The sequence below is a fragment of the Hydractinia symbiolongicarpus genome, chromosome 2, assembly GCF_029227915.1.
Source record: "Hydractinia symbiolongicarpus strain clone_291-10 chromosome 2, HSymV2.1, whole genome shotgun sequence".
Taxonomy (NCBI): domain Eukaryota; kingdom Metazoa; phylum Cnidaria; class Hydrozoa; order Anthoathecata; family Hydractiniidae; genus Hydractinia; species Hydractinia symbiolongicarpus.
In genome coordinates this window covers 35,127,101-35,154,220 of record NC_079876.1, presented here as the reverse complement: position 1 = coordinate 35,154,220, position 27,120 = coordinate 35,127,101, and the positions used below count along the sequence as shown (strand labels likewise).

Here is a 27,120-nt window from a genome sequence, read left to right as displayed (position 1 = left end):
CAACTGTGTCTTCCATTCTCGTCAAGTTATATATGCACATTTTCTTACTTGTGAACCAAATCAAGGGGAGGTCGGAAATTAGGCGCCACCTTCGATTAAACGCGGCACTTTTTAGGCTTCTTTTTAAATAAGCGCCGCCCTCGAATATGTTCATGATGTAGAATGTTGGCATCACGAAATTGTCTGGCAAAGCAGATGACTTTCTATTTTTTTAGTTAAAGAGAAAAGATGGGTCTGTCTGAAATCTTTATTTTTGGAATAAGCGCTGCCCTCGATTACGCGTCGCACTAAAAATGTCAAGTTTTGATTAAGCTTCGCGGTGCTTAATCGAGGATTTACGGTATTGAAACTTTAAATAAACTAAATCACATACATGGCAAGATAATTTATATTTTGGATGTTTATTCTTGCAAAATTCTTACTTTCAGTTTAATATTAGTATTAAGCCGGGATCATTCTTACTTTGTCCGTATTTCTTTGACAAAATTAGAGGCTTTTGTTCTTATAAAAGTGTTCTTATAAAAAAGCCTCCAATAAGTGTACTGTGGTGTGAGCTATAAACATTATCCAATCATTAATCCGATATTTCAGAATTTTACTTATCAAAAAGATCATTGGCAAATAAGTATCTAGAGATTGTTATGATTTATGATCGAAAGAAAAAGAAAGGATGTGATTTTGTTATATTATATTGTCGAGGTAGTGTAGCGGATTTGTCTGCGGCTCCCGGTTCCAGGGTCCGCGGAACGATTGCCCGGCACTTCCAAGCGGTACGTTAGCTTCTTTTTATGTAAAACTATTTATCTTTGTTTAAAATTTTGAAATGAAACTACTTGTGATGACGCCAGCAAATACAATTTCCTGTTACGTTTTGTAAACGCAACCGAATATTATCATCGAAATTGGGTCAATATTTTACAAAACTTAAACGAGAACGCTATTGTGCAGTTGTCAGCAATTTTGATTTAAAACGTAACGGGTAAATTTGGCTTATGCTCGAGTCTAACAAATATGCAAAATGCAATTATAAAGGACTGGCTAAGCAGATAATTTATTGTTTAAATAGTGTGCATGATTTAAAGAAAAATAAATTTAAGGTGCAGTATTTACCAATTTGTCTGATAAAATCACACGAAATCTGTTTGTAAATCTAAAAGGGGAATTCCTTTTTAGATTTACAATCAAATTTTGTGAGTCCTACAATTAAATGGCATGCCAAACAAGAAAAAAAGCATTTTTTTTAATTATAATGTTGCAATAATGTTTTGTTAGTTACTCCCATCAGAAAATTTGAAGGTATATGTCATTATCTTTAAAACGTATGTAAATTCACCTGAATTTGTTTTGATTTAAACTTTAACCTTTAAAGAGTAAATTAGTCAATCAATATTGATCGGCAAGAGCATCATTAAAAGATCTTTGTCAGACACAAGGAATAAAGAAAAAAAAGAACAGACTTTATTTAGGAAGTAAGTACGATTTTTGAGGGGTTAGGGTTTTTATATACAATAAACAGCTTGTGCTTTTCATGACATGCTCCTTAACACCAAGCTAATAAGCACTATATAGCTTTATGTGCTATTTTGTACATTTTTAATCGATGAAAGCTAGCTAGCTTTATCTTACATTCTGATATAAGGAAAAAAGAAAAGGCGTAGCTAGTTGGCTCTAGCTATTAACTTTTTAGTCTGTAATACGACTTAACATAAGTTCAACAGTACTGATGAGGCTTCACTCAAAAATATGTTTAGTTAGTGTCACCCAACTACGTTTTATCACGCGAACAATAAGGTGGCCTAAGTATGAAATTAGTTGTGCAGCTTTTTATATGAAATTGAAGCATTTGATTGAGCCTGGAGTTTTTTAAAATTTGGATAATTAGTTTAATACAGTACACAACCGCTAATTTGAATGCCGTTAATTTAAACATTCGTCATTTCGAACAAACTGTCCCTTGGTTCCTTCACACATACTATCACAAATAGGAACCTTTTATACACGTTAATGATTTTTGTCAACCAAGTATAGATTACATTTGTTTATAGGCTTATGGTTTATGGCCAACAGTTTACATTCGAAATACAGTATGGGCTGAAATGCGGGGAAACTTCTCTTTGAAAAGTTAAACATTATCAAAGCTATCAATGGAGAGAAATGTATTTATTTTAGTCACTTTAACTTTTACGAGTCAGAAAATTGTGAAATGTTTCTTAGTTTATCTCAAATTCATTGAGTTTAAACACCCTTTTAGATGCAGTGTTGAGAAATCATCAAACTGGACAAGAATGCAACAGAAAGGGAAGTTCGTGCGTGTATGGCATCAATCTTTAAATATGCGCTTGATAGATGTGGAGGAGCGGGAAGAACTAATGCAAAAGAATATTAAGTCGATTAATTTTGAAATAATTTATCACCTTGATGTTTAGTAATAGTTTTCTAGTAATAAATAATTGCCAACTTGTCAACAACAACTTTTGTATCAGAGATGATTATAAATTTTTCAAGCGCCGTAATAAATTCTTCTAGCTTATATTAATTTTGATTTGTGGTAGAAAATTAGAATGGCAAAATGTTAAAGAGATTTTAGCTTAACAATTTTTAGTGTTTCTACTAGAAATCGCACTTGTGACTAGTAAAAGTATGGAACATACATGAGTGGGTGCTTTTCTAAGGAAATGCAGTGCTTTATCATTATATTTTTATTGTAATTTTCAACCTCGATTCCTGGACTTCTTGCACCTGGTGAGGATGGTGGCTTTTCACACTTTTTATAAAGTATAGCATCATGATCATATTTATTCACAACTGGTATTCTTAACAGACACCCTTGTATTCAACTCTGACTTCGTTAAGAAAACATACTTCTTCTCTAGCCAATGCTTGATTAAAGACTTCGGTGCAACAGTTTTGCTTGACACTTTAGGTGATTTGAGCATACTAACAGGCTGCCTTATCAGGAGGCGTGCTGGGCACATGAAATCGCAGCTATAAATTTGCAAATACTGCACTGTTTAACAACCTCGTCATTGCTGAGTTATATTTTTTGCATTGGGTTGGAACACTGGAGATTCTCACATAGTACAAGTTGTGAATACTTGAAATATCGTTTTTATATTTTGTATTATAAAACTCCGTTAAGTTTCATTTAGAAAGTTTTAAGCGGAGAAGTTGCATATACTGCGCATGTTTATAATAAAAAAATGTCATATCGTAGAAATGATTTTATTTCTTTTTCGCAATAACCATGTACAAATAACGTAACACAAATATAAGCGTCGGAATCATGCTAGGGAATAGATACATGGACATGTAAACTATGGACATATGAAACTGAAGCCACGATGGCGATCATGATTTGATTCAGTCAAGTTTGTCTGTTTCTTAAGCGTTGAAAAGGCGCTGAATAATGATTGCGAGCGCATTTCCAAACAACACAGAAACGATGTTGATTAGACGTTGTTAGACGTTTTTTCAACCTTGAAAGGATCTGGCGAGAAGTTATTTCAATGTTTAAAAGACGTAGCGAGACGTTATTTCAACGTTGAAGAGACGTTACAGGACGTTGTTTCAACGTAGCTTTTGACGTTGACAAGACGTTGATAATCATTTGCAACGTAAAATCAACGTATTTTCAGCGTCACAAGCAACGTCTTTTCAACCTTGAAAAGATCTGGCGAGAAGTTATTTCAATGTTTAAAAGACGTAGCGAGACGTTATTTCAACGTTGAAGAGACGTTACAGGACGTTGTTTCAACGTAGCTTTTGACGTTGACAAGACGTTGATTTTACGTTGGAAATGAATGTTTTTTTGACGCCTTTTTCCGACGTCTATTCAACGTCGATTATTAACATCTTTTCAACGTTGAAACAACGTCCTGCAATGTTGTTTTAACGTTGAAAAGACGTTGCGAGACGTTGTTTTAACGTTGAAAAGACGTTGATGTTCAACGTTGAATAGACGTCGGAGGAAGACGTCAAAAAAACTATCATTTGCAACGTAAAATCAACGTATTTTCAGCGTCACAAGCAACGTCTTTTCAACGTTGATTCAACGTTGAAGTTCTCACTGGGTAGATGTACTTTCTGGTTGTCCATGGAGAAAACTTAGTTTTAGGTCAAAAAACGTTTTATTCTGAGTGTGAAATTTTCAATTTTAGGATCTGCTTATATGAAAGGCTTGAAAGGTTTGCTGAGATGATTTTATCCCGCCAGAATAAGGGAAAAAATGTCGTAACCTGCTTCTTCCTTTTAATTGAAATATTTAATCCTGGCGCAAGTATTCTCCATATGAGCGCAAAGTAATTTTTGGTACAAATATTAATAAGGGCAAGAATCATCCATGCTAACACCCACGATTTGTTAGTCGTTTACCTCGCGAGTGTCTCATTTTACTCGGTTTACTTAGGCTGTCTTAATTGCCACGTTTTTTAAAGAATACTACTTGTTGTTGGTTATGAAATGTTCGTCGTAAAACATCGCGCAAATAAAATTTTAACCTGTTTTAAAGAAATAATTTGTTTTTATACCACATTAATTTCTTTTTAAGCTCTAATATAATTTTAATTTCTATCACAATCCCAGCCTTAAATCCAGCGTTATATAGCGTGCACTGTGCGACTGTCACATGAAATTAACATTCAATGGTCTCTTGTCGAATTTATCCCCTCCTTCTAAATTGATAATCACTAATCTCAAGCGCATATAAAGTTAGTGAAGTTATCATAAATTGACACAATGGAAATTTTCTGTTTTCAAAAATTAATGAACCAAGAAAATTTGCTTACTTAAAGTTCTAAGACAAACCATGATGCTTAACAGACATTTTTACACAAGGTGCAAGAGGAAGGAATTAAAGTGTTTTATCTGGTGAGTTAATTTTTATTTTTTCATTCAGAAAAAAAGTTTATATTAAAAACTATTTTTCGTCTATAAGTTTTCTGAATACAGAAGCATTACAAGAAATATTTTACTTCGTTTATAGTGTAAAAGAAAATCACAGAATTTTACTAAAGTTAAAGAGCAACAAAGTCAACGTGTTTCAAAAAAGTAAGTAATATTTTTAAAGCGATCAATTCTTAGTATTTAAAGTGCGTAGATTTTTGTGTAAACATCGTTATTCGTTTTGTAGGCAATAAGTGAAAATACAAAGTGGCGCGAAATATCAGAAAACTACGATGTATGAAGTGGCAATGGTGTAAAAAAACAATGGTGAGTGCAGATTTTTGTTAGTAAATCCAATTTATCCACACTTGTTGGAAAACATCCTTTAAAGTTTTGGAATGATTTGGAATGAAGCATAAATTGTTCTTATATTCTAAATAACAAATCATTTTTTAAAAACAGAAATATACGAAATGACGGAAGGCAAATAAATTTTTGGGACATTGTTCTTCTTTCGGACGAGATATTTTTCCGAGTTTAGATGTGTTTCCGAAAATTATCTAAACGTTGTGCAGAATAATATGTTTTCGAAAGAAAAATAAATGGCAGCCATGAGCAATATAAAAAGATATATCGAAGAATAAAATCGAAGAATAAAATCGAAGAATAAAATCGAAGAATAAAATCGGACTATCGAAATTAAAACCGAAGCTTTTGTACTTCTATGTACATTTTGAAGGTTGTTATACCTTTCTAATATAGTTACAATTATGCTCTATAAAAGCAAATTTCTTGCATCTTTAATTATGTTAAAATTAATGTTTAGTCCGTAAATAGAAGCACGCCTAAACTATGTTTGCTTTCAATCTTTAAAATGTTTAAAAGTAAAAAGAAATATTCGGTTTTATAGGCGCTCATTTTTTACGTCTGTGTTTATCACGCTTTTCTGGCCCGATTTGTTATTTTTATTTATTTATTTTCTGTGAGGGCTTTGTATAACAATTTGCATAAAAACAAAAACAAAATATGAGCATACTAATAGGACTTGGATTTTATAAAACACACGAGGTAAGCACTCTTTTCAAAGGTCCTGATGACAGAATGGCTTGCTAGACATAACTCAAACAACCAACGTTAACTGCAGGTTAAAAAATGGCATAAATGCGAATTTCATGGATATTAAAATGAAAATATTTATGTTTCTAATTAACTATCTGCTCTACAATATACGGCAGTTATCAGTTCTTTTTAACGAATTTGTATTTACTTATTTAGATGATTCTAACAAGATAATGATGACAACTAAAAGTTGCTATGAAAAAAAATTGTCTACGCAGAGAGGTTGTTCAAAGGTGGTATGAAATGTTTTTAAGTTTGTGTATTCATTTTTATACAGTGAAGCAGTAAGCGAATAGCAGGGTGCAGTAGGTGTGCCATTTATAGTAAACTTAGGTCTGTGTATTTTTTTCTGCTTAGATATGTAGCTAGGATCATCACTTTTTCTGCACGATGTAATGAAAAAAGTGCAAAACAGTCATAATTTATATATCATCTTCAAATCGCTGTTAAGAACGGCGACAAAGCAATTCATTCTATCAGTTTTTTAGCTAGAATTATAATGGAAGAAACTTTGTAATCACAAACCTATCGCATGCTTCGTTTTTTTGTGGAGTTTCACTGTGGTACAAATTTACGCGCTAAAAGAATGAAAAGTTTAAACAAAACTGAAATTATTTTACGCGAAGTATTTGTTGTCGCGAAAATTAGTTGCGTAATAATCTTATCAAGTAAGAGATTATTTTTTGTATTTTGTAGCTAGAGCACATATGACACAAGTGAAAAATACACAATAAAAAATGATTCTTAAATTTCGTATTGTTTGCTGTCTTAGGGTATTATCGTCAACGCTAGCATTTCTTTAAAAAATTTAAAACGAAAGTAACTTCATTGTGGTACCAATTCCGCGCTAAGGAAGTAAAGCAAACTCAAAACGTACATCTCATTCAATTTCTACCGTTCAACGGTTGCGTCACATATTCGTAAAACAGGAATGTAGCGAGAAACTCTCGATATTACTAAGTTACGCCGCTTGCCCTGTCTTCGGAATCTAAAAAAAGAAATTGGTATATAAATGAAGATATAGGCAGAAAATATGTTAATTGAAAATTACAATACAAAAAAATAAAATACTACCTTTAATAATTTTTATAATTTTCGCAAAATATTAGGACTTGCAACGTTGCTAAAATTAGTTGTTGCGAATTCTATTTTCTAAGAATTTTACCTAAAATTAGGTCTCGAAAACAATTCATTCCAGTAACGTTTAATAATGTAGTATAGTGCTCTTCAGGTAACCGAAATATATCGACGACAAGAATAAAGTGAAAACACTTTTGTATTTTGTTGTTATACACAAAATGACACTAAAGTAACCCAATCTGTCCCACATTTTTGAAAACTTCATCTCATGTCCTAAAATATGCCTCCTGGCATACCACTGGACATTGCTTCCGGTTTCTAAATTTATTAACTTCTCCTTTCATAGATAGAAAACAGGTGACAATTATTTTCTGTATCCCCTAAACGCATTTAATTTTCTACTATTTCTAATTTCAAAAGAATAACAGTTCGACTGAGTCTGTTTTCAAAAATTTGATTAACATTTCTTTGTTTGAACACATCGCTCTCGAGTTTCTGGAAAATAAAGCTAGAATATATTACTGATGATATGAAAAAGAACATCACACTAATAAAGTGGACTACAACAACGAAACATGGACCTGAAAACTGGTCTTCGACTGAGAACATAATTTATTTGATATGCGCTAAATACAAGGTAATAAATGTAAGATAGATTTTAAAAAATGAATGTAATTTCTGCGTTGTGATATAATATTTTTTGTTTTAAAGATACAATAAGTAGAAAAATAAAAGCTCAGTTTTTCAATTTTCTTTTCCATCAATATACGGCCGTTCTATCAAATAAACAGAAAGTGTATATAAATTCTACTCTGTATATAAATTCTACAATCATCCTAATATTCGGGATTTTAAAGAAATTCGCGATTTTAAAAATATCAGTTAATTTTACGCTGGATGTAGTTTCAACGATGTGAAAACAAGGCTTTCCTACTGTTATGAAGTAGCCGTAAAACTTTAGCTTGCGTCTGCTATTTAATATAGTGCTAAACCCAGTCTATTACCCAGTAAGCCCGTGAAAAGCACAATGTAAGTACATTTTAAGGTTATACTCCATTTAAAATGTAATTATAACGTTGCAAGTATTCATTTAAAGCTAGAAATTACTAAATAATCAATTCTATATTTTACGCGCGATACAATTTCGACGATGTTAAATTAATGTTTTCCTAGTGTAATGTCCATTTACAGATTTTATATAAGGTTATTAAAATTTCACATCAAATTAGAAAAGTTAGTGAGAACAAAGTAAATTCTTACAGCCCTAAAATGTATTACTGTATATTGTACACAATATTTTAATCAGTTGGAGGGTTATACAAGAATGATATAAATAGTTTGCCTGTTGGGTCTGTTTTCTATTGAAAAAAAGTTGATACGGCTCGTATATTGTTTCGTGTATCCTCTTCTTTAATTTGGTAACATAATGTGTAAAAAACTTATTTTCATAGATTAACGCTTACTCTTGCAAGTCTTTCTTATTAGCATTTCTGTCGGTTGTATGTGGGATTTAATGCGACTTGACATTTGACATCCTGTGTACGATTTTTAGAACATTTTTGGTAAATTAGATCTTTCATTGTCCTTCCATCTGCATAAGTGGAATTTTCCACGGGCCTAATCGACTAGTTATTATAATATCTTTTAAAAAATTTATTTGCATTAAGAAATTACTTTGAATTTAATGTCATCATTCTCTTGATGTTGAGTATAGTTACACCTAGTTACACCTACGTAATAATATATATATATATATAGGTAAAATATATTGCGTATGGAAAACCAAACAAAACTTCTCGCAGAATGAATTGTTGCAAAACATAGGACTTGCCAACTTTGCGGGAAATAATTGACGCAAAAATTAAATACCGTTTTTCCTTTTGTTAACGACAGTAGCGTTTCCTCAGATGCAGAATAAGAGTTAGTTTACCAGAAAGTAAAATAATTCTCTCAGCTAAAATTACTGACACGTTGGTGGCAGTTCTATACTACATACTTTCTTTGTGCCAAGAATGGCAAGATTCAGCTAAGTCCTGAAAATTCACTATGAAATGTTTCTGATTTCAAAAAGCTTTATTTAGTCTTGCGGCATAGCGTTTGCTTACAGTGCGGATTTTCTTAGTGTGACCCTGACCAAGTCATGCGATAAACTATGAAAGTGTAAATTTGTCCTTTCTGGTTAGCACTCAGCATGAAAATAGCATTGATATCTTATACAGTTGTCTAGTTCAGCGATTGCTTTGCTTGCACGACTTTTGTAGATCAAATAGGAGCTTTAAACGCAATAGACGCCCTTCCCAGAACTCTTGTTGATAGTACTACCAATAAGAACTGGGAAGGATATTACAGGTGAATAATTTAAAAATAAAGTAAAAACAATAATAACTAAGAAGACAATAAAAAAACATTTACTTATTACCACTGCCTTCTTTTTACCGATTTTATTCTTCCACACATCCAGATAAATTTAAGTTAATTTTGGCATAAAATTTTTTATAAAAATCATATTTATACAAAAATAGAGTAGCTATATAAAAACAATTACTAATTTTAAACATCATTGCCACGTTGGCGGTTAATTTAACCGTATAATTTCATTCAACATGGAAAACAGATAAGCGCATGTGTCGTATGTTGAAAATGTTGCTACCCGAACTAAACATAGAGTTACTTTGTCAGTGAAATAGCGTATATTACTACTACCATTGGATCTTTATGCAATTCTTATTACCAATTGAAAGTTCCTGTCGAATAATTGTCAATTGGACTAAAATTACTATCAATGGCCTTTTGACGTGGATTTGAAGTACCAATTGTAATGATTTTTAATAATTTTAACTAGGATTTTATTATACTACAAACTATGTTTTGGTTGCATCGTTTCTCCTAGTTTTTCTCGCTCAAAATTCTAGCTGGGTACACTGTATATAAACAGAGCTAAGAACTAGCCATAGTTACCACTAATGCGCCCCGAATTACTAATAACGATTTCAAACATTCAAATTTAGAACGGGATTTAAAATTAAAATGGAAAATGGTGGACGTTTGAAATCTATAAAAACTGCAGTGTTAAAACTTATTATTTTCGTTATTTTCACATTTGGCTAAGGCTCTATCTATAAAGTTAGATCTTGACTAAATATATGTACACTTTAAACGCCTCTAGCCTTCTTGTTGTGTAATTTCACGTAATCATTGCTTTTGATTTTTGGTTAAAATTCGTTCAAAAGACTTACGCATACATTTATGACTTATCCAAACTCCAAAAATTCTTGTGCTGTAATAACAAATTGTGTCTGAAAGCTATTCTGCTGAAACATTTTCCGCCAAATATGACGAATATGATAGAAATGCAGTACGGAATTGCATAGAGGCTTGTGAATAAGCTTATTGCCCAGGGGAAAATTTTTAAATAAGAAGCCCTGCGACTTGAAGATTTCCGTCATTAGCCTAAAAGATTCTGAAATTTGAAGTAGACTTTAAAACGGAGAACAATGGGGTATATAAACACATCATAAGTATCCTAATTCTCAATTATTATTGCGTAAAATACAACTTGATAAATAAAAAATATTTTTTTACACATATATAGTATATATTCTAAAACAATAGTTAAAACTTTAACTGGATTTTTTTATAACTGATCTCGAAAATTCCAGGATGCAGGATTGCTATGTATGAACTTCACGATTCGAATATATATAATAACTTCTGAACAATTTCAATTTCAATGAATTATTACTCTGTTAAGTTACCAATAAAATCCTTAAAAATTTCTCTCGTTGAAGATTTTTCGAAACTGCTGATGGTGCATGGTTTGATAACAAATGATCTGAAAAAGAAAGTATATTTAAAATTGAGAAAGAAGAATACAATTTTACCAGAACTGAATTAATACTAGGTTGTTTAATTATTGTCTACTTATCTGATTTAAAGTTAGAATTTATTAAAAAGATACAAATCAATGCCATGTGATACACAAAAGGTATACTATATAAATAAAAATATATATATAAATTTAGTCAAGCTGGCTTTGATATCATTGTTAAACAAGTATAATATTAAGCAGGCGATACAAGATTTTCAAACCTGTGGACAATACAGGACTTATTTTGTTGAAATCGATTTATTGAATTTTACAAATTTGATTGTTTATTATCGAGGAAATTGATTGGTCATTGTTTTCGAATTGAATTGAACAAGTTGATACAAAAAAGGGTAGACACTCAATTAATAAATTTGTCAGATTTGATAAATCAACAAAAACATAAAAAAGGGAAGAAAACAAAGAAACCTGTAACATACTGTGGGTAGCGTCTAGTTGTACTGCAAGGGCTAACTATGTTATGTTATTGGTTAATTTATCAGTTCAACTTGACTGTTCCGTGCAATGAACAACAATATTTTTTCATGATTCAACAAATATCTTTTTATATATATTCTTGCGGTCTGATTCGTGTCAACCAATCACGGGCAGCCATTATGAAATGGGGTACAAATGCCGTAATTAATGTTTTTGTGGTGAAATCTTCATAAATACAATACTGGATTTTTCAAGGAATTCTTTTTTTTTTAGTCAAATCTTTAATATGTTTTAGATACTGCTTAATTTTTGCCATTTTGCGACATTTTAACGACGTTTTACTTGTAAATTCTGTTTAAGTAAGGTTGCTACTTTGAAGGTTTGACCGTGAAAAGTCCACTTTGTTCTCCATCGGATAGCAACGAAGGAGAACATTCTGACCGCAAGAATACATGATAGCAGCCTCACAAAGGTTCCTTTAGAAGTTATTTTACTCACCCAAAACGCCTATACTTTTTACGGTGTATGTGGCTTATCAGCACCCTCGTTGATAAAATTACACAGGGCAGGATAAAAGTTTTTTGTTGCTTCTGAAAAAAGGGACTCTAATGAAAGCACTATTTTGTGCAGTTCTAGCTTGATAGCTGTAGTACAAGTGAGAGTAGTTTTACGACTATTAACTTATAAAATGCAAGAATTTAAAAATAAGTATTTAGCTCCCTAGCTACATCATTAAAGCTATTACGACAAGCCAGACCATCGGGAAGGGAAGACCAACAAAATGCAAGCAGTTTTAGTCATGGCCATACACGGAATGTTCTGTTCTTGATTGACTTTAAATTGTGATGCATTTATAAATTGCGGCCTTTGGATCAACGCCATAAACCGTTCTGAGTTTAATTTCATATAAAATATAAGTAATCCTTCTACTTACTGTTAACAAGTTTCGAAACAACTTGGACAAAGAAAAACAAACCTTTTCTTGAAGATAAATTCGCGTGGGCTGCAGTGACATTTAAGCATATTAAACGAGACAATATTACAAAGCTTTAAATTAACATAACAAAAGAATCTCGATTAATATTTTTTATGGCAGTCAAATCTTCAGAGACAACAAAGAAACCGAGACAAGATAAGTTTTGCTCGATCAGTGTTATTTTTGTCTTGATGGTACCAAACACACAGGTTGTGTTATATCAAACCTAGGTTGGATGTTCGAGCCGAAGTTCCCCCGCGAAGTTGAGAGTAAGAAAAAACTTCTCCCATACATAAAACAAACACTATATACCCGCGGTCCACTAAATGTGCGCCCCTTCGGCGGGGCGCAATAAACATAGCATCCGCGTTTTCAATCGCTAAAATTATTTCTATCAAAGTATAACTTTACGACTGGTGGTAACGTTTGTGAAACGCAGTTGGTGTGCACTTGTGTCGTAGTATTTTGAAATTTCAGATAATTTTCAGTTCATGGATGTCAATTTTTCACAAGGTGAGAGAAAATAATTTTATCATATTACTTGTCCAAAAGTATCTTCTTCTTGCTTTAAAGGTCTTGTTTACGTATATTTAAATATTAAAATACCTGTATTTTTTTAGAAAAGAACAATTGTTACTTTGATGGAATCAAAGAACTCTGAGCAATTCCTGTAGATGGACATAAACCAATTGTTTGCATAGGATCTTCATTATCAACTTAAAAAAACGCATTTTGAACCATGCTGCCGTTTCATAATGATAAAAAATAATCACGCAGTGACTTAAACCAATTTGGCTATTGATGTATTACATTTACCAGAAATGTGGCATATCGCATTGCAGTGTTAATGTAAATACAGTTATCTTTCACTTGGTGCTGGATACAAGGAATGGTTCATACAAACATGGACAAATGTTTTTCCTGTTAAAGAATTTAAGATAACAAGATATTTGCGATACATATCTCATGAAGTTCACGGCTAAAAGCAACAGTTGGTATAGATGCAACATTTTGACTTGATGTATCCTACGGGAAATGCTACAAGAAATTCCTTTCGAATGATGATTTTATGCACAACAATCCGCTGGTAGTAGTTGATTGCTTTTCCGATACTCAAGAATACATTATGTGGAAATATCCAATTAAATCTGAAACTTTAAAAATATTTAAAAGAATACTTCATAACTAAGAATTTTTCAAATATTTTTAATATAGATATATACGTAGCGATTTCGAATATTTGAATTCCTGACTGTCCTTTTAAATGCTATACTTTCATAAAAACATTCACGGCATACATGAACTGAAATTTTCAGAATGACTTCTGCGGTTAATTTAGAGTAACAATCACATTAACTCCGTTTCACAAACACAACCACCTAATTCTGTTCCAATATTGTAAATTCTTCAAGCCAATTCAAAGCTAAATGCGACAAAAACGGGACAAAAATTTGCACATAAAATAGGGATATTACCACCTACATCCGAATAAAGTCATTCCTTGTATGTAATGTTTATCTTCTTCTGTAAATTTAGGCCATCACAAAATCGTTATCTTCATTTTCTTATCCAGGTAGGAAATGAGAAGAAAAATTACATCTTAAATAATGCTTAAAGTCAGTTTGAGTTGATCAAACATCATGTTGGAGAGTTATTTGATGGAAAATCCTTTCATATTTTTAATTAAAAAATATCCATATATTAAAAAGACATGTAAAATTAATACTCACATTAAACCATAAACTCATAATAACATTTTTGGCGAATCCAATTTTCGCAAAAACCACCACCTCGCTAAATTCGCAAGAATTAATTTCCACGAAAATTCTCTATCACGAGAAGTTCATAGCTACGTTTTAAGCATCTTATTCTTGAACTTACGCGCTTTAGTTTTGATGAGAATGACGGGTGTTTCCGAACCAAATGACATATCATTTTCTTTGTGTCCAACATTCAAAACTGTCTTAAGAAAGGCAAAAAAAATCTTAATACCATTAAATACCTGTTTGTTTCTGCTTTTAGTCTCTTGTTGCATGCACATGCCTAAACGTTTTCGTAACTTTTAGCAGGACCTAAATTGAGAATATCGTGTAAACTATACTCATGGTAAAAGCTTTGCTACAAATTGAAATTCTTATTGAATATCAACACAAAGTAATACAAAATTACACGCTCTTTGACGGGTAAAGATGTTTAGTTTACTAAATTATTGAAAAACATTTTTCTTTTGCCCTTGTAGATTGTTCCTTTGATCTTATCAACTAGTTCATTTTTATGCAAAACATTTTTTATGCTGTTGTGTTGATTACAATAATCCATTTTTTGCTGGAGACGATTCTCCATTAGCAAGAACAGCAACTGCAGAATTTTTTGAATAGAATTAAGTTTAATAGTGTGATTACATTTCAAGAAATTATATAATTATCTCTCGTCACCCTTTATAATGTTCATACTGAATAAGTCGTACGTATTCGCTAGGCGGTGACTGTTTAGCGAATAACTTCATTTTCGTTGAAGTCATGTGTATCACGCCCACTCATTTCGGTAGCCATATATGATCTGCATCTGTTTTTGTATTAATATCGCTACACGAGCAACAAAAATCAATTTCCACATTACTTGCAAACCAACGTTCACACATAATTTAATCGGAACCATTCGTTATACAGTCGATTTGTTTTTCACATTACGTGTCAACTACGCAGACAACTTCCACACACGAATTTAATTCACATTCGAAAAGTAGTCGTATTTTCGTCGAGTCACAATCTCATCGTTCAATTTCAATATCAATTTTGATGTCTTAATTACAGCCTGTGTGACCACTCTATACTTAGCTGCAATAACACCCAAAAGTCTTAAGCTTAGTTATTACAGGGGACGAAACTAGAAAAGGAAAAAAATGTCGATATACTTCAATGCACTCTATTCTAAAGTTGAAATAATTGTCTGGTTGACTTTTCCTGCTTGTTTATACTTTGCTAATCGTAAACTCGTCTAATTTCTTAACACAAGTCGGAAGTTGACTGTTGTTAACAACATGCAGCAACGAAAAAAAATGTGAAAAATTATAAAGTGCTTTTTCGTATTGCCGTGTCGTCTGTCACGCTTCCAACATTACCATCCAGAGCAAATAATATTGTATATTTTTCACAAACAGAAAAAAGTAGAACAAAAAGGTGTCACAAAGTTAATGAACATGTAGTAAACAATACATTTTGTATTCCCCGGAAATACATTTATCTGGCAATGAACAACTTTCAAGTTATTTTTCAATTCATTACAACAGTGTCAGTAAAATAGGTCGATAGAAAACAGTATTACAATAAGTTGTCATACGACTTGCATAACAATTACATTTCCTTAGCACTAAATATAACTTTTCAATTATTGATCACATTCTGAAGGAGATTTCATTTATACGGCATGTTCTTCCACGAGGAGCAATTAAATAGTATTGTCAGATTGCAAGGGTGCAGTTGTTTTCTCACTTCTGTGATGTCCATCAGAACCTGGAACTTCATATAACTTTTATACAGTTAAAGTTCTTTTTCGCTTACAAGTAAAGGCTGGCGGGTTAAATACATTTCAACAACAATAAATATAGCAACATTTCGCATTCATACTTTCAGACTTGATTAAGCCATAAAATAATGCAGTATTCTTTAGCGTAACAGGTTATTTAAATGGCAGAGAAGACAATGGGTTGGATAAAACATGGGACATAATCGACATAGCTGTCCCGTACTGATCAAAAGTTCTTCAGCGGCTTCTTACTCTTTAAGGGAAACCTTCCCTTTTTGTCACTAAACTTCCCGAAGACTAGTTCAATCTGCATTGCCATGTAAATATTCTATACTCTCTTTACCCAACTCTTGTTTTTATGCAAGACACAAACCATGAAAGCACAGACAGTGCTTGATTGGAAAGCTGAGTAAGATATCAATGATATTCTCATCGTAATCCGTACCCAGAAAGTTTCTATGTACACTTATATAATCGGTCTCTCATATGACTCGTCAGCAGGTTATACCACGCTTTTCCGTCCTGATAGCGACGTTTATTAACTCTCAAATAAAGGTCGGATTTCAGAAGTTAATTGTTAAAAAAATCAACCAAAATAATCTTTTATGTGTATGAGATACTGTACGGCAAGAATTCATCAAATCGTTTCATTTCAATATGACCTATCGGAAACAGAAACATGTATTTTAATGGAAACACAATTATGCAAACGTGTTAGATTAAATTGTTGTATCGCAAGTTCGCGTGAACAATACCTTTGTAAATTTGATACCTTGTATTGCATTTTGTGGCTTAATTAACCAAGTACAAACTTAATCTTTTAAATGAATGTTCATAGCTGCAAATCAGGTGTAGGATTTTTCTTCTGCTCGATTTTATTTTTATTTGTCTAAAAATGTTTACAATAAGTTAAAATCTTAAACATCATAAAAGGAAGAAGGGATGGGTTTGAATAAGACATGCCACATTGTTTATTAAGAAGTAAACATTAGGAATTTTAAGAATATTAGAAAGAAGTAGACGCAGGATTCAAAATATCAAATTTTTGAAAAAACACAACAATTGCGATCAAACTTCACCTTTTTTATAGAGAAAAATATTAGATACCATGAGCATGCTGCAAATATACCTTTTGGTAAAAACAGCTTTGACAACATGGACGGCAAATTGTCAAAATTAGTTATACATTGCTATGAAAGTTCTATTTGAAACTTCTTTTAAATATATGTTCATGGAAGAGCATCAGGTGTAGGATATTTCTTCTGGTCCATTTTTTTTGTATTGTTTTGTTTCTAAAAATTTTACAATAAAATGTTAACACATAAATATCATAACAAAGAAAAAAGGGTTCAGTTTGAGAAATACATACCAAATTGTGTGTTTAGAAGTAGAAATTAGGACTTTTAAGAAATTAGTAAGTATCAGACGCAAATGTTTAAAAAAATCAATTGTTTGAAAAACAGAGTAATTGCAGTTATTTAGAATGATACCTTTGTATAGAGAACAATATCCGATACCATGAGTTGCTGGAAATATGTCTTTTGGTAAAAACGGCTTTGACAACATCAACGGCAAATTGTCTATTGCAATGAAAAGTCAATTTCAAACGCAACTATTTCAAGAAGTAATTTAACTATTTAATAACTGAACATTTAAAAAAACTTTCTTTCTAGAAAAAGTTCACTCTTTCAAGATACAAATCGTTAGAGGTTTAATCAACTGTTGAAATTGTTGATATTTGGCAAGTTTTTTTTTTAAGGAAACAAATTAATTAATTGGCATATTTTTTAATGAAGTTTTTTGCTGCTATTATTAACTGTACTTGTATTGTATGTTGTGGAAACAAAAGCACGTTTTAATAATAAGTGGACTTTATGAAAAATGTGGCATTTTCTGGTTCTTTTTTAATATTTAAAATTCATAAAAAAACTCGTCACGAAAAATTTATTATATATAAAAAAATATTTTTTGGTTTCAAATTGATTATATATGAAAAAATATTTTTTTGTTATAAACTATTCTAAAAACGTAGAAAAATTTATAGCAATTATATCCAAAAATTTTTATATATAAGAATTTTGTGATGGGAGATGGAGTTCACCAAATAGAAATAACAGTATAGTAAAATAGTAGAATTCACCTATAGCAACAAATTTTAAACAGAAACAACAAAATTAGGGAGATGGAATTCACCTATAGTAGCAAATTTTAGGTGCCGACAATAAAATTAGTAAATACTGTAAATAGCAAATAAAAAAATATTAATATTAAATACTGTACAATTAGTTAAGAAGATCGAATTCATTCTTTTAAAAAAACAACAACAACAAAAGGTGGGATGGAATTCACCCGGAACAACTAATTATAAAAGTAACAACAAGATTGGGCAGATGGAATCAACTTATGACAACAAATTTTTAACAGAAACAATACAACAACAAAATTAGGAGATGGAATTCACCTACAGCAACAAATTTTATATAGCTGCAAGAAAATCAGGGAGATGGAATTCACCTATAGCAATAAATTTTAAGTGGCAACAAAACTGGACCGATGGAATTAACTTATGACAACAAATTTTTAACAGAAACAACAAAATTAGGGAGATGGAATTCACCTATAGTAACAAGTTTTATATAGCAACAAGAAAATTAGGGAGATGGAAATCACCTATAGCAACAAATTTTACACAGAAACAACAAAATTAGGGAGATGGAATTCACCTATAGTAGCAAATTTTAGGTGGCGACAATAAAATTAGGGAGATGGAATTCACCTATAGCAACAAATTTTAAGTGGCGACAACAAAATTAGGGAGATGGAATTCACCTATAGCAACAAGTTTTATATAGCAACAAGAAAATTAGGGAAATTAGGGATTCACCTATAGCAACAAATTTTATATAGCAACAACAAAATTAGGGAGATGGAATTCACCTATAGCAATAAATTTTAAGTGACAGCAAGAAAATAGGAAGATGGAATTCACCTATAGCAACAAATTTTAAGTAGCAACAACACATTTGTAACAACAGAATATTTAATGAAATAGGAAAACCGAAAATAAAAGAAAACATTTAAAATTACAATGATAAAACTGATAAAATATATTAATGAAATGAAAAATTATAAAATACTGATAAAAGTTAAAATTATAAACAATAAGCATTAAAGTACAAAAAATTAAAAAAATGTAGCTAAAATTATAAAATAATGATTAAAATTAAGTAAAAGAATAATATAAAAGGTAAAATTTGTTAAAATTTTAAACAGTAAGCATAAAAGAACAAAAGTTAAAGTAAAATTTAAAATTTAAAATCACAATGATAAAAGACAATGTAAAATAATATAAGATAGAGTAAAAATATTTATATAGAAAATGAAATTTTAAAGTCATAATACAAAAAAGATAAAATAAAATAATATGCGTAATGAAATTAAAATAATAAAATAATATGCGTAATAAAATTAAAATATTTATATAAAAGTTGCCCTGTAAAATAATAATGATAAAGATAATAAAATAATAAAATATAAAATTCTGGGTAACAAGATCAGATAGAATAAAATAACATATATGAAAGTTAAAATTAGATGTAATAATGATGAAAAAATAGTTTAATTCATTTTTTTGGATTATTTTAATTATAATTATAGTTTTTATAGAGATAGTACAGAACAGTGCATTTCATAATTTCCTTAATGTCTTCGTAAGATGTAGACTGCATGTGAAACACATTTGAATTAACTTTTTTCCCTTGATTTTAAAAAGTTTGCAGGTTGTTGAATTGTGATTTGTAATGATTTAGTAGTTTCTGACTTGTCCACAATTTCCTGAATCCGTCACTGTACCATAGTGGGTGAAGAAAACCCTGATTGTATAAATATGAAAATTGTGAAGAGTGGATTGAGAAAACGGAAAGAATTATTGCGTGCGAAGTTTTGTACTTAACGTTAACAATGAAACATGGGGATAATAAAACAAAGCCGTCCCATAAGATTTATGATTTATACTTTAAACCGTTTTCCATTTTGATCGAACGTTTGAACAATGCCTTTTTTATTATATTTTGCATTGGGAGAAATACACCTTTACACACAGTTATGTATTGGGAGCAAATGCTCAGCTTAACACAATCAGTTTTTTTATGTCTCTGTGTACCGTCATGCTAGCATTTCCTCCTACGACAATATTTTGCTGAAAACAGAGAACGCACATATATTGCTGTAAAACGATCAGCTCTGTCATTTTATACACATGTTAGTATGCTACCCTTGCATCTTTATTACAGACCTTCTTGTTTTTTACATTGAGGGCTAAGACTCGAGCTAAAAAGTTTTCAAGCAATCTATTTTAGATTTCTAAGAATAGTGCATTGTAGGATTCTTCGTGGTATATAAATATATGGTTATAAAGGCAGAAAGAAAGTTATAATAGCTTTTTTGCAATATTTATGCGATAAATTTATTTAGTCTAATATAATAATACGAAGTGTATGTGACGGTCATAGTGGATATCGACATTTGTTGTTGTTGTTAATTTATTTATTGTCGGTTAAAATATGTACAAACAATACAATAGCTCTAATTAAAGTGCTAATCCAAACCGACATATAGACAGAAATATAAATACTATAAAAATAAAGTAAGTGAAATCAAAAGAAAAACAAATAACATATTTATGTTATTGTGAACAGACATCACAAGAACAATGCTGGCCATTCCAAAATTTTATCATTTTCCTAAAAATATTCAAAGATTCTGCTGTTTTCATAATTAAGTAATTTATTCCATAGATTTGGACCTAAGGAAGTTAAACTTTTAGTTCCGAAACTTCTGGTATTTTTTTCTTGGAACCTTGAGATTATTGACATTTTGTGATCTGACAGATCTTTCACTTTGTTGGAAATCAAAAATGTCATGAATGTATGAAGGGTTAAGGCTATGCAAAGATTTGTAAATTTCTGTACATAGCGTTTTAAGCCTGTAAACACTCATGAAGTTCTTCCTGATTTTAAAAGCTGTTCTCGTATGTACTATCAGAGTCGTCAAATAAAAAACGCAAAGCCCTTTCTTGTATTCTTTTAACTTTTAACAAAGATTTAGTAGATGAAAAATGCCACACTAATGGACAATAGTTAAAGTTGGAAAGTACAAAACTTTGAACAAGAGCAACCTTTGCTTTGTAAGTCAGAAACGTATCTAGTCTAACTAATGCATTCAATTGTACCGATGACTTTTTGATAAGTTCAGAAATGTGAAGATCAAATAGTCACACCCAATAACTTTACGCTATTTTCTGTTTTGATAGTTTTATCGCCAATTGTTAAATCGTCACAATTATTATTTTTGTTCCGTGTGATTATAATGGATTGAAATTTTCCAGGATTAGCTATCATTTTGTTATATTTCAGCCACTCTAAAGCTGTGTTTGATTCACTTTCTAACAGTTTTATTAAGTTTGTAATCGAGTTAGAGTAAGCGGAAAGGGAATTGTCATCGGCATAATTGAGAACACTAGCTTTTTTAATAAAATAAATAAAGTCGTCAATAAAAATATTGAAAAGAATAGGTCCTAGAATCGACCCTTGCGGTACACCAGATAAAATTAATTGAAACAAGCTCAAACTGTTATTTATTCGAGTAGCTTGTTTTCTATCCGAAAGGTAAGACAATATGAAAAGTAGAGATTCATTTCTAAAACCATAAGCACTCAGTTTAGCCAGAAGTAAATCATGTGGAACACAATCAAAAGCCTTTAACAGATGCATTAAAACTGCACCTACTACATAGTTTTTATCTAATTTGTCTTTCCACTCTTCGAGTAACCTAATAAGAACATGTTGTGTACCATATGACGTTCTGTAAGCCGATAAAAATTCTGACAGTTTAAATTCAATACATGTAACAATTTGAGACTTAATTACTCTTTCATAGAATTTAGAAAATATACTCAACACACTAACTGGCCTATAGTTGCTCACACTAAACTTATCTTTTCCTCCTTTTTCTAATGGAGACAAAATAGCTCTTTTAGCTCCGTCTGGGAAAACAGAAAGACGAATGCTGCTGTTTATTGTATTTGTTATGGGTTTAATCAAATAAGGCTTTGACAATTTAACCATTTTTGCTGTAAGTTTGTCTTTCCCAGAAGCCACGCCCACTTTGATGTCACTAAAAATTTTAGAGACTTCTGATTCACTCACTTCTTTAAAATAAAATAAATCATCATTTTTGTCACTAGGATGAGAATTTTTGATTTCAACAATTCTCGGATGATTTGTAAATTTTTCTTTTATATCATTGATAACTGTGAGCCAGCTTGCCAATCTCTTGTTGTTTAAGTGATCTGGTTTAATTCCACTACATTTTTCAACAATATTTATATACTCGTTGTTAAAAACTTCAACAAGTTCACTATCATCCGTTATTATCTTATCATTACGAACAATCATTATTTTCTTGTTACCTGTTCCAGATTTATTTGTAATGAAAGGTTTAACTGTTTTCCAAAAAGTTTTATTAGTTATTATTCCATTTTCCATTACGTTGTTTCTTTTTATTAAAATTATTTTTTAGACGGGATCTTGAATAAATCGCTTTTCGTAATTCTTTATTCATAAAAGGAGCCTCGTTTCCAGGCACAAATTTAGTTTTTAATGGCGCGTGCTTGTCAATGACTTTTCGAAATATAAATACAAGTTCTTCGTAGTTTTTATTGGGATCTGTTTGATCACATTTAAAATCGACCATACTTAACTCTTCAAGAAAACTTTGCTCGTTAAAATTTTTAAAACACCTATATGATATCTCTTTTGCCTTAAGTCTCACTAAATGAGTCCTCATAAACGTGGATATCATATGGTGATGGTCACTCAGATCAGTTTCATAAGACAAAGAGTTTTGAAAACTAGCGGGCCTATTTGTTAAAAATATATCTAGTAATGACGAGCGCGTACTTGTAAAGCACGTTTTTCCTTTAATTAGATTTTTCAGGTTATATGTATCGCAAAGAGTAGTTAAATCACCAAAGCCTGTTGTACTTTTATCGTCACAATCAATATTCATGTCACCCATAACAACTACATTGTCATAAGATCTAAAAGCTAAGTCAAGAGAGCATTCAAGTTCAGCAAAAAATCGACTTATATTTGAAGAGTCAGGTGGTCTATATACACTAAAAATAGCCCATTTTTTGTTTCTGATTGTCAGTTCAGAACAAATAACTTCGCTATTTTCAGGTTCAAGACTTCTTAATTGTTTGCATATAAGACCTTTCTTGACATATTCCATAAGCCCCCCTCCATTTTTGTCTCTGTCTCTTCTATTTCTGATTTCATAGTTAGAAATTTTAAATTGAGCGGACGGAAACTCTTCACTAATTTTCGTTTCTGCTAAAACAAAATAATCTGGTGATATGTTACTTATAACCTCACGAGTGTCTACTATTTTGTTTCTCAAACTATTAATGTTTAAGTAACAAAGAAAAGGATTGTCTGGATTTTTAAGACGTAAATTTTTTACTTTTTCTATATCCAAATTTATATAAATTTTTACGGTATCTGTATTGTTCTCTTTCCGGGTGTTGGTTAATAACCGGATTTGGTCTTTTCGGCGACGAAACATTAACAGGATAAACAGGGTGTGATCTAGATTCTACGTTTGTGTTATGTATATTATTTGTATGGTTTTCCGTGACGTTTGTACCCTCTTGGGACAAATAATTAAACCTATTTTTACTAATTACATCATAATTTTGATGGTTCCCTTGTTGAAACCGCGATGGCCCATTGGTAACTGTTCGCCAATCATCTTTTTTACTAATTACATCATAATTTTGATGGTTCCTTTGTTGAAACCGCGATGGCGCATTGTTAACTGTTCGCCAATCATCTTTTTTGTCAACTACTTTTAACACATTAGCTTGATTAAAGCTACTTTCGCAAAGTTTAACCACAACATTCCTATACGCTCGATTTCTGGTGTGTAGGTTACAATTGTGTCAGTGTTCGCTCTTTTTCTCTTCAGATGGATTTCTTTTATAGATTCCGTTATTTTCCTTTCCACATCCATGATACAAATATAAGCTCTATAAACTCGCAGTTTTATGAACAGTAAAAAACAACAACAAAAAAAAACCTTTTTAAATAACAACTCTCAAAACACGTCTTATCACGACCTTAGCAAAAACCTTTTCAAAAAAACATTTTCCTTTGATGTTGTGGAAATTTTCTTTAAAGTCGCCGAATACGGCGCGACGTCAATAACACTACTTTAACGTCAATATCCTATATTAATTTAATGAAGCCATTACAGCGCACTTACAATTTTGAGGCCAAATAACTTAGAAACGAGGTGGTGACGTCAATGATCACCGCGTGGGTGACAAGGGACCACTTAAGACTCATTTGGGTAATTTTTCATAAACTTGGGTCCCCGAATCCGTTTCGGAATGGACGGGTTGATTACGTCATTAAAAAACCTTCAAAACCGAATATCTCTCCAACCGTTTATCCACAGTACATGATCCTATGCATTTTCTTAATCAGCGCTTCCAGATCTTTACGATGAAGGCAACAGGTATACAAATTTTTTACAAAAATAATTTGTATTTTGACGGGCCATGCCGACGTCAGCAAAATTCTTAAACCCTTATATTTCATTAATCACTCATCAAATCCACACGATTATATACATTTTCTTGATCAGAAGTGTAAGCTCTACACAATGGAGGAAATATGAAAACAAGTTTCTAAATTCATTTATTGTGTATTTGTACTGCTGGCGTCAGCAAAATGTCTAAAACAACCTATATTTCTATTGTCCTTTTGCCTAAGTGGATTACTCCACAGGCCTTATCGACTTGTTTTAAATACAAACGGCGGTTTGTTTTAGCTAATCTCTTAAATTTTAATTGAAGTTTGCAATTTACCACACCATCAGAATACATCCAATCACGAAGTTATAAAATAATGCACGATAGCTGGTTTTAAGAGAAAAAATACATAGGTAGACTTCACTCTTAATATCTATAAAATTAGGAATATTTTAAAGAGTAGTCTAATACTTGATCAAAATGACACCAAAATCATATTCCGAATTTGAAAAAATTATTGGTTCTTTTATTGTTTTGATATTTTTTTTCAATAATAATATGAGAATTGCATAAAAATAAGGAATGGATTCACGAGTCTCAACAAAAGGTAAAAAAATGTTTATTGCATTTCATCAATTGTATATATTTTTACCCAATTTTTGATTTGTCTTTCAGGACAAGATTTATCTAGAAAAGAGGACAGATATCAATATTTTGTGTTTTGCTGTGCGTAGGTTTTAAAAGTTAATCCTGTTTTCTAATTTGCGTACCGGTAGGTTATACAAAATATCCATTTCCATTATGCTTTGTGATCAGAATGACAAATCTTGTAAAAAACAAAACATTTCTTATCTGCGAACAAGTAATCATTTTAACATCTTTCAAATTTGTTGTGTCAATTTTGACGAAAATATGGCCTCAGTCAGTAAAAGCTATTTTCCACTTCTAGACAGGAACAAAAAAGCTTCTAAGCATGCATAAAATGTTCACACCATGTGAGTTTAAAATTTTCCTTCCTGTTCTGATCCGGGGAAAGTAAAATCGAGATCAACTTCCTGTGTGCGAAAACGACCGGTATAAAATTAGTAAACCAATCACATCATTCTATTTAGTGAGAATTATTTAAATTTCTGTCTGGAAAAAGTGCACCAGTATATGGAAATTTCAAGCAGTAGTGTTCTTCTCGGTTCTGTTTGGTGGAAGTTTTCTAAAGTGGAGAACAGGCGTAAGTTAAATGAACACCATTAAGGGTACATTCTAGAAAAGAATGACGCGAAACTACCAAAGCTCTAAGCAGACAATCTAAAAGCCACTTGCCTTCATTGTTTGATTGGATTCGTTTGATCACAAAATAAATAAAGCAATGCGATCAATTAAAAACTTTTTTCAGATTTGCTGATGCAACGTTTCGTAAATATTTTAATTCGTAAACTCCGCTCTCAAGGATTGCAATTACGCCTTTAATCAATAAACAGAAAATTTTATTGCGTCCTCTGGCAGTGGAAACGTATTATGTAACTCCGCCTAAATGGAAAAATAAGTTCCTTTCTTCAAGCCAGTTCTAGAGGTTGGTAAACCAGTTCACTGGAAAAGTTTAATGAGATATCTAACATAACACGACAATAGCTATCATCCATTGTTTTACCTGTTCTACGTCGCGTAGAAATACCTCAAGATATTCAAGGTATCGCATTTTGATCCAGTTGAGGAAACAAAACACCCTGAATTTTTCGTGCCTCAGTATTTTATTGGCGTAAAACGTTCAAAATAGAACTTATGCGTTACATCAAAATAATGAAAGTAGATGCCCAAAACACGTGAGCATTTATCCATGGCAAGTAGGGAATCCTAATGCAAATTTTTGTGTAAATCATTTTTCATAATCTTTGGTTTGTAAGTTCTTTCATAGGAATTATGGCTGTAATTCAGCTTTTATGCCATGCTCCAGGATTCTGTTAACTATATTATAATTTACTTACGGAACTATGTATGGTCGACCTTCCTCCTCCTGCACTGGCATGGGTGCTACTGCTTCAGGTTCTATTGGTGGTTGCTCAAAGGCCCCTTAATAAAATTATCACACAATGATACAACGGCAGAATTTATTTTCTTCGCCATGATAATTTCTTTTTATAGAAAACATTATAAATGTGCAATAAAATACAAAGATTTTTGTAAGTACTCTTACATTAAGAGGTAAAAAATAAACACGAGAAAACGAGAAAACCATACGAGAAAACTATATTATTGTACAACGTTAAACATACCCATTATGGAGATCCTCGTCTTCTTCTATTTCGCGAATAACCTCCTCCTCCGCCTTGCCCTCACCAAAACAGGTGCACCATCATTTTCCCTGCAACAGACAACGAATATCTCTATAAGTTTATAGCACAGTGTAATATTTACATGAATAAGTAGCAAAAACTTACGCCACTCTCCTCACTGCTCTTCTCGGATTCTAAAATAATTAAATAAGTAAACCATTAGGATTCAATAGTTATTAGAGCGAATGAGGATTTATATCACGTTTCTTACCCTTCGGACAACTGAATGTAGTTTTTCTCCATTTCTCCACACTTCTTTTGGGGCATGTTGCTGCTGCGACTGTTGTTGTGGCTGTTGCTGCTCAATTTGTTG

The 27,120-nt window shown here is 31.6% G+C and overlaps 1 long non-coding RNA gene across 2 annotated transcripts in view; it reads left to right on the top strand.

Moving 5' to 3' along the window:
* The first annotated feature begins 4,808 nt into the window (after positions 1 to 4,808).
* Positions 4,809 to 27,120, top strand: part of LOC130630718 (uncharacterized) — a 33,281-nt gene continuing 10,969 nt past the window's right edge. The window contains exons 1-4 of one of the 2 annotated variants that reach the window (XR_008982105.1): positions 4,809 to 4,866; positions 4,982 to 5,046; positions 5,129 to 5,208; positions 6,157 to 6,233. This is a non-coding gene — a long non-coding RNA (uncharacterized LOC130630718). Of the gene's footprint in view, positions 4,867 to 4,981; positions 5,047 to 5,128; positions 5,209 to 6,156; positions 6,237 to 27,120 lie in introns of both variants that reach the window. The other variant, XR_008982104.1, reaches the window with a different exon arrangement.